Raw genomic sequence first — 12,898 nt, 5'->3', positions numbered from 1 at the left:
TTTCTGCTGTTTGTTATCTGACATATTTTGCATCCATCAACTCTCTTATTTAACCCTCCCAACCATCCAGTGGGGGTAGAATTATGATTTCTATTTTATAAATAAAGAACTGAGGCAAGGGGATCTTCAGTTAGCTTGCACTAGGTTACACAGTCGGTAAGTGGCAGAGCTAGAATTAGATCCAAAGACTGTCTGGATCCAGATCCCAGGATCCTCCCATCCTCCTATCAGCCAACTGACAAGGACAGGGCTATTGTCTCCTTACTCTTGGGCCACTATATTCACTGGCGATGTTTCTGCCCTTACTTTTGATCTATGACAGAGTCTTGTGGAAGTCATCCTATGCTCATGACTCAGTGCTCTTCTTTGTAAAATGTGAAGGACACCCTATTGCAAATATTAGAAATTCAGCAGGGTAATGTGGCCAGAGCACTGCAGTAAGATTAATACTATAATACTGCACTGCACTGTGTATCGAATATTTGCATGATACACACTTTGAGATTGTATTTTTTTCAGGAGTAGTCAATTCGCATTGACCCATTCACATTTTCTCATCTTGTAGACATTGGCTGTTTTCCTCCATGGCTACAGGTGGCAGGACATAGATTTCTACGTCTGTGGTGCTCTTGGGGGTCCGCTTGGGGACCTGCACTGACCCTCGCTAACCTCATTAACCCTGATGGGTCTTTGGAGCTTCTGGCCTGGGCTAAAGCCTATTTGGGGCTTTTCACTCCAGATGCTGAGGCCTGCTCACCTGGTACTGATTTTAGGTGGGATTCCTGGTTTGTTACATGGTTTAACCACAGAAGATTGTGGAATTAGCCACAGCTCTTCCAGGATGCTGTTCATACATTTTTCACAGGTGGGCTGTGCCATACTTAGCAACAAACATCTCTGAGTGAGTGTGAATGACTTGGAAAGCTAGTGAGGCCCATTGTTTCTTCACTGTACAGTTAATTCAGCCTCCCCAAGGATGCTACCATTTCCCAACAACTGCCAAAGCTCTGGGTCTGCTCCTCCATGCTATCATCAGAGAACTTTCATTATTTGTTCACTGATGATTTATTCTGTCACTTTACCATCATTGCTGTCTTTCCTTTAAATTGTGAGTCCCTTCAGAGTCAGAACAAGGCCCTTTTCCTTCTGTTTATTGCCTTGTACATGATCTGGCACCTAATAAGTGTTTAGAAAATGCCTGTGGAGTGAATGGGAAGGGACAAGCCATGGTTGACTGGACCTCACTGGCATCAAACCCATGATAACCTTGTTATCCTAGCCCCCTAACCATCAGGGCTAACCAGCCGTGGCCAAGGGACATCAGTCTGATTCCCAAGAAGAACACGTTCCAAGAGCAACTCCACAGCTGTCAGAAAATTGGCAACCTGTATGAAGTTAGAATCTATTCACTGCAGTGAAGGGCTGCCTTGCGTTTCCTTTGCTAAGTATATTTTGGTGTGAATAATGAGTAGATACCTAAGTGAGAAAGTGACTTAACTTTTAAGGTTTTTTCTCCCCCAAGAATGTGGTTCTATTATTTTCAGAGCTGCTACCACTGTCATCCAGACTGTTGTTTTATTTCTCTTGTAGATTTCACACAGCTCTTTAATGGAGCGTGTACTATATGCAGAGAGCTGATAGACCTAATGACCAGGAAAGACACTGTTGGCTTTCCTGACTTTGGGCTGACTTCCAGATTCTAGAGCCTGAAGAAAGTCAGGCAGAGTTTGACTTTATCCTTAGCATAACTTTGCCAGTAGTTTCCCTAAAAAATTGGGAATAACGGTCAAGGGAAACAGCAACCTTCACAGGAAATGGCATCCTACCAGAAAGGAGTCTGACACCCTGGGCTTCTAGAGCTTACCTGTGGAGACCTGAAGAGTAGTTACTCCCTAAAAGAAATTGTACTCTGTGTTCTTTTATCTCATGACAAGAATAGAAGTGGGGGCTTATTAGGTAGTAAGCATTTACTATGAGTTTGCGTTCATTGTTTTATTTATGCTTACTGCAATCCGATGCCCGAGGTAATGTTTCTGCAATTTACAAGTGAGGGAACTGAAGCTTGGAGAGTGTCAATAATTTGCCTAAAACCACAGGGTAAGAAGGAGGGTCAGAAATTGAAACCACATTCAAAGTTTATCTAATCTTTCTATAATATTTTGTAGGAAGCACTCAAATATTTATTTTCCTATACCTACCTATAGTGGTGAACATGCAATTTCATATCCTTTATTCTTCAAACAGTGTCCTCCTACTTTTGTATATAATTGGCTCTTATCAAATCTGATAAAGGAGGAGTCTCCTCCATGAAGCTTTCTTGATCCTCCAAACTGAGTGGCTTTCCTTCCTCAGGTCTGCATCCCAGCTTTGTTATCCTACTTATACCATTATATGCATGACCATGTATTAAAATTATTTATATGTCTGCCTTATTTATCCATGTGTTCTTTGAGACAAGACCCTCTATCATATTCTTCTCTATGACGTTAGGTAAATAACAGGGGTTAGGTTATGAATGGTCTGCGTCATAAATGGGAGGAAACTTTGTACTCTGTTTAATTCAATATGGGAAAATTTGGGGAAGTGAAATGCTTTTGGTGGGCACTGAGATGGTGTATTGGAGGGGGTGTATTATAAAAGGGTAACGTGTTAGTCAGGACCAAGGCTAGCACTTCCATTAAATTGAAATTCTAGGGAACTGATGACATTTTCATTACTGAAGGGAGATATTCATTCATATCAGGCATCAGATTATTTTTTTAAATGTATGCCCCGTTGGTAAATCAAGAGATATAATTTTTATAAATGTCCTTGAAGAATAACTCAGCAATAACTGTGGGTAATTAGGTGATCCCAAGAGAAGAGGAGGAGTAAGGAATGAGTTAAGTGAGCTCCATCTGTAATTCAGGTGACGATGCTAAGTGGAGAAAAACAGGGGATCCATCTGGGGTCCTGGGGCTTTGTATGGGCGTGCCATTGTTTCATGAAGAAATAAACACACCTGTGCTCTGAGCTGGCCAGCAAAGTCAATCTGTTTCACATTTAAACTCAACTCAATTATAAAATCAATGGGTCTCTCTGGAACAGAAGTGTGTCAGGATCATATTCCCCTTCTCCAAATTAGTGTCAACAATCCAACACCAATGCCCAAGTTAGAGTTCTCTCAATGTGTGGTTACAGAGCTTGCCAACCTGGATGGTGGCACCAGAGTCTTTACCTGGTTCCCATCTCAGCTCATTGACCAATACCCAGTTTGCTTAGTAAAGTAAAATCTGAAGCAAAACCAAAATAAATTAATAAAAAGTTCTAGGAATTTTGAATAGTGTTGCCTTTGAAAGTAGGGAAAAGCAAAGGCACCAAAAATCATCATATGGATGTTTTCTATAAATATAAAACAAAGAAAAAAAGAAACAAGCTCACCATGTCATTTTTCTGAGCTTTTTTCAATGGAGTTGGAAAAATCTGTTGTGTATGTGCATGTGTGTGTATGTGTGCATGTATGTGTTTGGGGAGGGCAGTGGGATTGGTGGTAGTGCTCTCTGGGCTCAAAACTATATACCGATACCATGTGTTTATTCTAGCTCTCATTTAGCAGAAGCTCAAGATTCTTGAAATTGTGTTTTTCAATGAATTTTAGAAAGCAAATTAATACTGTTTACTTATTTGTTTCCCCAACATAACATGCCTTTTTTAAAGTTAAGTTCTAAGACTAGTAACTTGCTGTGTCCCTAATGTTCCATACAGAGCCCAGGATGTGATAGATCGCCAATAGTTATTGATCAAGTAAAAGATGAGGGGATGGGGGAGAAAGAGAGAGAGAGAAAGAAGAAACACTGATAACTAAAATCTTCTGATAATTCCTAAAGTTTCTTTGCACTCTTAGGAACAGTTATCCTGTAATACGTTATTCCTATATGTCTCATAATCCAGGACAAGTGTTGATAGCCTACAGTACTGGTGGTGGCATTCAGACTGATATTCACTAGTATATAGTATGGTACCCTCTCTGCTGAGCCCTTTTGAGAATGACCAACCACTGCACTCCCATCTCCTGATTTGCAAGATTCAGAATGTGAATTAAATACCCTACTTCTCTCAATTTGAACCTCCCATATTTCCAGTGATCCTTCCTGCCCAAGACTGTCTTCCACATTTGGTACCACTTCGACCTACAAGGCATACAGTTACATGTTTCTTTCCTCATAAGGCATGTGCATTATTTTTAAAGAAAGTTCCTTGGGGAAAATGCCCCATTCTTTACTGTGTAAACCAAAGAGGTCATTTCAGAGATGAGTATTTCAATCCAGGTTGTAAAAAGACAGGACTAAGATTTATTAACATAGTTTCATATATCTGTATTTACTGACTTATCAATTGAAGTATAGTCAGATACTACCAGAAGTGCCTACTCAGATTGTTTTTGGAGTTAGAAAGTCAAAGGGTATGAGGCTGAGGCCCACCTTCCTCATTAGCCAAGTTGTTGTGATGTTATCTTGAGTTGTGCAAGAGAGTAACCACTAACCTTATGTAGCTTTTTAAATTTAAATGTAAAATAATTAAACTTAAAGGAAATGAAAAGTTTAATTTAAAATTTTTAATTTAAAAATTTATTATTAATTAATTTTTAAATTTAAAAATTTTTTTAAATTAAAATTTTTAATTTTTAATATTTATTGATTTTTAAATTTTTTATTTTAAATATTTATTTATTTTTTTATTATGTTGTAAAAAATTTAATTTTTTAGTCACATAAGCCACATTCCAAGTACTGAATAACCACATGTATTATATTAGCGATAGCGGAGGTAAAAAAACATACTCTTGTCCAGGAAGTGCAGAGAGTCCCATACAGGATAAATCCAAGGAGAAGCACACCAAGACACGTATTAATCAAACTATCAAAAATTAAATACAAAGAAAAAATATTAAAAGCAGCAAGGGGAAAACAACAAATAACATATAAGGGAATCCCCGCGAGGGGATTTGGAACTCTTCCAAGATATAGCAGACGGAGGAACACTCCTAAACTCATTCTACGGGGCCACCATCACCCTGATACCAAAACCAGAAAAAGATGTCACACACACACACACACAAACAACAGGCCAATATCACTGATGAACATAGATGCTCAACAAAAATCCTCAAAAAATTCTAGCAAACAGAATCTAACAGGACATTAAAAGGATCATACACCATGATCAAGTGGGGTTTATCCCAGGAATGCATGGATTCTTCAATATACGCAAATCAATCAACGTGATACACCATATTAACAAACTGAAGAAGAAAAACCATATGATCATCTCAATCAATGCAGAAAAAGCTTTCGACAAAATTCAACACCGATTTATGATAAAAACCCTCCAGAAACTAGGCATAGAGGGAACTCAACATAATAAAGGCCACATATGACAAACCCACAGCCAACATCTTTCTCAGTGGTGGAAAAACTGAAACGATTTCCTCTAAGATCAGGAATAAGACAAGGTTGTCCACTCTCACCACTATTATTCAGCATAGTTTTGGAAGTTGTAGCCACAGCAATCAGAGAAGAAAAAGAAATAAAAGGAATCCAAATCGGAAAAGAAGAAGTAAAGCTGTCATTGTTTGCAGATGACATGACACTATACATAGAGAATCCTAAAGATGCTACCAGAAAACTACTAGAGCTAATCAATGAATTTGGTAAAGTAGCAGGATACAAAATTAATGCACAGAAATCTCTTGCATTCCTATACACTAATGATGAAAAATCTGAAAGAGAAATTCAGGAAACACTCCCATTTACCATTGCAACAAAAAGAATAAAATACCTAGGATTGAACCTACCTAGGGAGACAAAAGACCTATATGCAGAAAACTATAAGACTCTGATGAAAAAATGAAAGATGGTACAAACAGATGGAGAGATATACCATGTTCTTGGATTGGAAGAATCAACATTGTGAAGATGACTATACTACCCAAAGGAATCTACAGATTCAATGCAATCCCTATGAAACCACCAATGGCATTTTTCACAGAACTAGAACAAAATACTTCACAATTTGTATGGAAACACAAAAGATCCCGAATAGCCAATGTAATCTTGAGAAAGAAAAATGGAGCTGGAGGAATCAGGCTCCCAGACTTCAGACTACACTATAAAGCTACAGTAATCAAGACAATATGGTACTGGCACAAAAACAGAAATAGAGATCAATGGAACAGGATAGAAAGCCCAGAGATAAACCCACGCACGTAAGGTCACCTTATATTTGATAAAGGAAGCAAGAATATACAATGGAGAAAAGACACTCTCTTCAATAAATGGTGCTGGGAAAACTGGGCAGCTACATGTAAAAGAATGAAATTAGAACACTTCCTAACACCATACACACAAAAAAACTCAAAATGGATTAAAGATCTAAATGCAGTCCGGACACCATAAAACTCTTAGAGGAAAACATAGGCAGAACACTCTATGACATAAATCATAGCAAGATCCTTTTTGACCCACCTCCTAGAGAAATGGGAATAAAAACACAAATAAAAATGGGACCTAATGAAACTTAAAAGCTTTTGCACAACAAAGGAAACCATAAACAGGACGAAAAGACAGCCCTCAGAATGGGAGAAAACATTTGCAAATGAAGCAACTGAGAAAGGATTAATCTCCAAAATTTACAAGCATCTCATGCAGCTCAATATCAAAAAGACAAACAACCCAATCCAAAAATGGGCAGAAGATCTAAATAGACATTTCTTCAAAGAAGATAAACAGATTGTCAACAAACACATGAAAGGATGCTCAACATCATTTATCATTAGAGAAATGAAAATCAAAACCACAATGAGGTATCACACCAGTCAGAATGGCCATCATCAAAAAATCTACAAACAATAAATGCTGGAGAGAGTGTGGAGAAAAGGGAACCCTCTTGCACTGTTGGTAGGAATGTAAGTTGACACAGCCACTATGGAGAACAGTATGGAGGTTCCTTAAAAACTACAAATAGAACTACCATATGACCCAGCAATCCCACTACTGGGCATATACCCTGAGAAAACCATAATTCAAAAACAGTCATGTACCACAATGTTCATTGCAGTTCTATTTACAATAGCCAGGACATGGAAGCAACCTAAGTGTCCACTGACAGATGAATGGATAAAGAAGATGTGGCACATATATACAATGGAATATTAATCAGCCATAAAAGGAAACGAAATTGAGTTATTTGTAGTGAGGTGGATGGACCTAAAGAATGTCATACAGAGTGAAGTAAGTCAGAAAGAGAAAAAAAAATAATGTATGTTAACACATATACATATGGAATATAAAAAAAACAAAAAAATGTTTCTGAAGAACCTAGGGTCAGTACAGGAATAAAGATGCAGACATAGAGAATGGACTTGAGGACATGGAGAGGGGGAAGGGTAAGCTGGGACGAAGTGAGAGAGTGGCATGGACATATATACACTACCAAATGTAAAATAGATAGGTCATGGGAAGCAGCCGCATAGCACAGGGACATCAGCTCGGTGCTTTGTGACCACCTAGAGGGGTGGGATAGGGAGGATGGGAGGGAGGCACAAGAGGGAGGAGATATGGGGATATATGTATATGTATAGATGATTTGCTTTGTCATAAACAGAAACTAACACACCATTGTAAAGCAATTATACTCCAATAAAGGTGTTAAAAAAAAAAAATCCTACCCAGAAAAATAAAAACTTACTCTTCATTGCAGAAAGTCTATTTCCCAGTGCTACAGAATGTATGTTCTTTGGAAAATTCGAAAGAAAGAGAGATTCCCTTTAGGAGGCCACTGTAAGGTTTTTGTTTGTTTTTGTGTTTTTTGTTTGTTTGCTGTTGCAATTGTAGTGTCACTGGAGATAAGAAACAATCATTTTGTTCTTCGTAGATGGTATTTTATGATGTTTGAGACCTCTTCTTGTGAATGAGGTTCCGTTTGGACTGGTGCGTAAATGACAGAACTGTCTAATCAAGGTGTAGAGAACTGTGGTCAAATTAAATTATGCTTACTATTTTTTCTTCCTTTAGATCACTCTGCTATGCTTTTCTTTTCTTTCTGGGCCTTAAGACTGAAATTCCATACACTATATACACTATAGAGCTGATCATTCCTCTCCAATGCACCATAACAGATATAGAAATGGCAGGCCAGTAGCTGGCATATACTGGGACAAATGGGACCAAGATCACAAATTGTAATTTCTCTTATGTATGAGTAAAACTCTGGTGGGGTCATGTGACCCAAATACTTATTAATTGTATGGAACCAAAGTGCCTGAGACACGTTTAGCTATATAGTCAGATCATGAGTAACCAAGAGTTGACATTCCTTCTCTTCTTTCCTGTTTCCTTTTTTTCCTTTTTCCTTCCTCCCTCTTCCATCTGCATCTTCCTACCACCCCTAAACACATATTTGCTGAGTGTCCATCACACTAGGAAATCAGTGAACAAATACAGTCCATACAAGCTCATGGAACTTACAATCGAGGAAACAGACAACAAAAAATATTTACAAATGTAATTGTCCAAGAATATAAGCTCAATTAAAAAGGAATGCAAGATGCTAAACAAAACAAAAAGCCTTAATAACAAGGAGACTTGAGCAGCCTGGAAGGTAAGAGATTGAAGAATAATGAATATTTATATTGTTTACCTTTCATAAATTAGTTCTTCCCAGATGACAGGTTAGGAAAAGTGTGTAGTATAAACATATGGCATTGCTGATGTTTCTTGCATGGTGTCTAAGCCTCTCTGAGTCTCATTGTCCGAATTTTCAGGGCTAGTCTCATGAAACTGCTCTCAGAGCAAGAGTTAAGAATTACTGCAGGTGAGAAGAATGGGAGACAGTTGGGAATGTATGGGGACTGTGGGGTGCTACTGTGAGCAATTTTCTATAATACAAAAATAAATTTGTTCTACCAAGGGCTCAGGAAGGGAAAGGTGAGGGCATACACATATTTCTTTGTTGGCATTTATGTTTTCTTGACAGCTTTGTTACTCTGAACCCATCAATGTCAACTCATCGATCCTGAGTTAGCTTGTTGGCTCTCTCCACTGGATTAAAAAAAAATATTGCTAAATTATATCGGATCCCATGATGGCTTCTGTGGTTACATTATGAGTCGTGCTTTTGTCTATATTCATCTCTTTTGTCTTCCTCTATTATTGCTGTTTTTATCACAGCATCCTCGCCTTCTATCTCTGGGCTGTTCAGATTCTGACTGATGTTAAGGTATGGGCTGTTAATTGCTGATGCCTATGAAATTCTGAGTGATGGCTTATTAAGGGTTCAGGGTCTTCCTTTGATGACATTTAAGAAATACAATAATGTGTTAAAATGTACGTAACATCTTTCTGATTGAGTGTGTGCGTGTGCATATGGTTAGTCTTTTCTCAAATGTGCTCATTCAGTTACTTTTGGAATGCAGTTGTCTCCTCGAAGGGACTATCAAGGGAATTAGGACTCAAATTAAGGATTATTAAAAAGACATTCACACTGAAATATGTTATTACTGCAAAAGCTGTGCTTGCATTAGGAAAATGAAGTTAGTGGAACAACTGGCATTACAGCTGAGGCTCTAAGTCAAAATTCTGCAAAGCATTCCTGTTTTTCCTCTCCAATAACATCCTTTCTGCCACAGGTCTGTCACCACGAACTTTAGCAAGTACCTCATTTTATAGAATCCCAGGCAGGCTTAGAAACCAGTAGAATTCATGACTACTACTTATTGCATTTACCCCAAACACTGGCCATTTCCTTTTTGGTTTGGGGGGATTGCCTCAGCAGGGATTTGAGAATCTGAATACTTGATTTGGGAATCTAGTATTATTGCAATTTGTCCAATCAGCTATGAGATTTTCACTGTGCTAGAGGTTGGATCTACTGAATGTAAAAGACACTTACCTGATCTTTGAGCAAAAATTTTGCAGCTTTTCCTAAGCTCAGGTTTCCTCCTGTGTTCTCTAGCTCACTCGTTGGTTCAAACACTACTGGTTCATTCTACTGGAAATCTGGGTTTGATCCTTGATTCTTCTCTCTTCTCACCCTGCCTTTGGAAGCAATATCACAAACCTACCAGACATATCATAAACCTTTGGTTAAACTCCCAATATGTATTCACTCTACTCCCTCTTCTACTGCCCTTCACCTTCACCGTCATTGGTCTATGTCATGCCGTCTATGCCATGCCGTCTTTATTTCTTGCCTGTGTAATTGCAGTGATGTCTTAACTGTTATCACTGCCTTCCATCTCATCCTTCCCACGCTGCTTCATCTTTTCTCAAAGAATGCATCTTCCACAGCTCAGAAGTAAGAAGCAAATCTCACCACATGCCTTTTGTTTTTTTTTAACCTTGGTTTAACCGATACTTATTATTTTAATAGATCTTTATTGGAGTATAATTGCTTCACAATACTGTGTTAGTTTCCGTTGTACACCAAAGTGAATCAGCTACATGCATACATATGTCCCCATATCCCCTCCCTCTTGAGCGTCCCTCATATCCTCCCTATCCCACCCCTCAAGGTCATCACAAAGCACCAAGCTGATCTCCCTGTTCTATGCTGCTTCTTCCCACTAGCTAACTATTTTACATTCGATAGTGTATATATGTCGATGCTACTCTCACTTCACCCCAGCTTCCCCCTCCCACCCCGTGTCCTCAACTCTATTCTCTATGTCTACATCTTTATTCCTGCCCTGCAACTATGTTCATCAGCACCATTTTTTCTTTTTTTTTTTAGACTCCAACTATATGTCTTTTACCAAAATTCCATCGATAGTTTTACAATGGGCATAGAATTAAATTTGAGCACATTAACTTGGTGTTAAAAAGCCGTCTGTATTATGACCTTTGCTTACTTTTCGAAGCTGCATCACGTTTTATGTTACCTCTGAATTATATGTAGTTTTTCTATGGACTATCCCACCACACCATGACTTCTCTCTCTCTGTCTCTCTGTCTCGCTCCCCCTCTCTCTTTACACTATGCATACACACACACACACACACACACACACACACACACACACACACTCTGGCTGGCCAGATGACTCTCTTAAAACCCAAGGCTTGTTGCCACCAAGAAGTCTTCACTGAAACCTTGGGCCTCCAGGCTGAGTTGGGGACCTCTTATTCATGTCCTCGTAACTACATTCTCATAAAAATCACACTCCCAAGTTTTTTAAACAGCTTTATTGAGATATAATTCACATAACACAATTCATCCATTTAAAGCGTACAATACAGTGATTCTTAGTATTTACACAGAATTGTGCAACCATCACCACAATCAATTTTGGAACATTTTCTTCAGCCCAAAAAAGAAAACCTAGATTCATTCACTTCCTATTTCTTACCAAACTCCCCAGCTCTAGGGAACTATTTGCTATTCTATTTCTTTTCTCAATAGAGTTGCCTATTCTGGACTTTTCATATAAATAGAATTATACAAAATATGGTCTTTTTTTGACTGACTTATTTTACTTAGCATGAAGTTTTCAAGGTTCATCCATGCTGTACTATATGCCATTTCATTCCTTCTAATTCCTTTAAATTTAAAATATTACACTGTAGTGATATGCCACATTTGATTTATCCATTCATCAGTTGGTTATTTGGATTGCTTTCACCTTTTGGATATTATGAATAATTCTTATGTGAACATTCATGTACAAGTTTTTGTGTGGACAAGTTTTCAGTTCTCCTGGGTATATACCTAGAAGTAGAATTACTGGGTCATATAGCAATTCTATATTTAATCTTTTTTAAGGAATTGAGGTAACATGGGTTTATAACATTATATAAGTTTCATCTGAAGACTATGAAAACACTAATTTGAAAAGATATGTGCACGCTTATGTTCACTGCAGTATTACTTTATTTACAATAGCCAAGATATGGAAACAACCTAAGTGTCCATCAGTGGATGAATGGATAAAAATGTGGTATACCTATACAATGGAATACTACTTGGCCACAGAAAAGATGAAATCTTGACATTTGTGACAACATGGATGGACCTTAAGGGTATTATGCTAAGTGAAATAAATCAGATGGAGAAAGACAAATGCTATATGATTTCACTCACATGTGGAATGTAACAAACATACAAATAAAAAATAAAATAAATGAACAAACCAATCCAAACAAAAACAAACACAGAGATACAGAGAACAAAGTAGTGATTACCAGAGGGGAGGAGAGAGGGCAAAATGGGTAGAAGAGTTGAATTGTATGGTGACAAATGGAAACTGAATTTTTGGTGGTGAGCATGCTGTAGCTGTACAGAAGTAGAAATATAATGTTTTACCCATGAAACTTATATAATGTTATAAATCTATGTTTAGTCTTTAGAGGAACTGCCAGACTGTTTTCCAAAGCATAGCACCACTTTGCATTTCCGCCAGCAGTGTATAAGTGTTCCAATTCTGATGACACTTTTTACTATCTGATGACACTTTTTACTATGTCTCTTTTTGATTATAAAAGGAGTGGTGAAGTGGTATTTCATGAGGGTTTTGATTTGCATTTCCCTGATGGTGAATGATGTTGACCATTTTTTCACTTGCTTATTGGCTATTTGTATATATTCTTTGTAAAAATATCTATTCAGATCTTTTGCACATTTTCAATTGAGTTATCTTTTTATTATTGAATTATGAGAGTTCTTCATTTATTCTGGCTACTAGACCCTTATCAGTAATATGATTTGTAAATATTTTCTCCCATTCTGTGGGTTGTTTTTACTTTCCTGATAATATCCTTTTAAGTTCCTTTTAATTGTGATGAAGTACAATTTATCTAATTTTTCCTTTTGTTGCTTATGCTTTTAGTGTCATTGCTAAGAAACCACTGCCTAATCCAAGGTCACAAA

Source organism: Balaenoptera musculus, chromosome 8 (genome assembly GCF_009873245.2).
Source record: "Balaenoptera musculus isolate JJ_BM4_2016_0621 chromosome 8, mBalMus1.pri.v3, whole genome shotgun sequence".
NCBI classification, from domain to species: domain Eukaryota; kingdom Metazoa; phylum Chordata; class Mammalia; order Artiodactyla; family Balaenopteridae; genus Balaenoptera; species Balaenoptera musculus.
Note: the sequence above shows the minus strand (reverse complement) of the source record.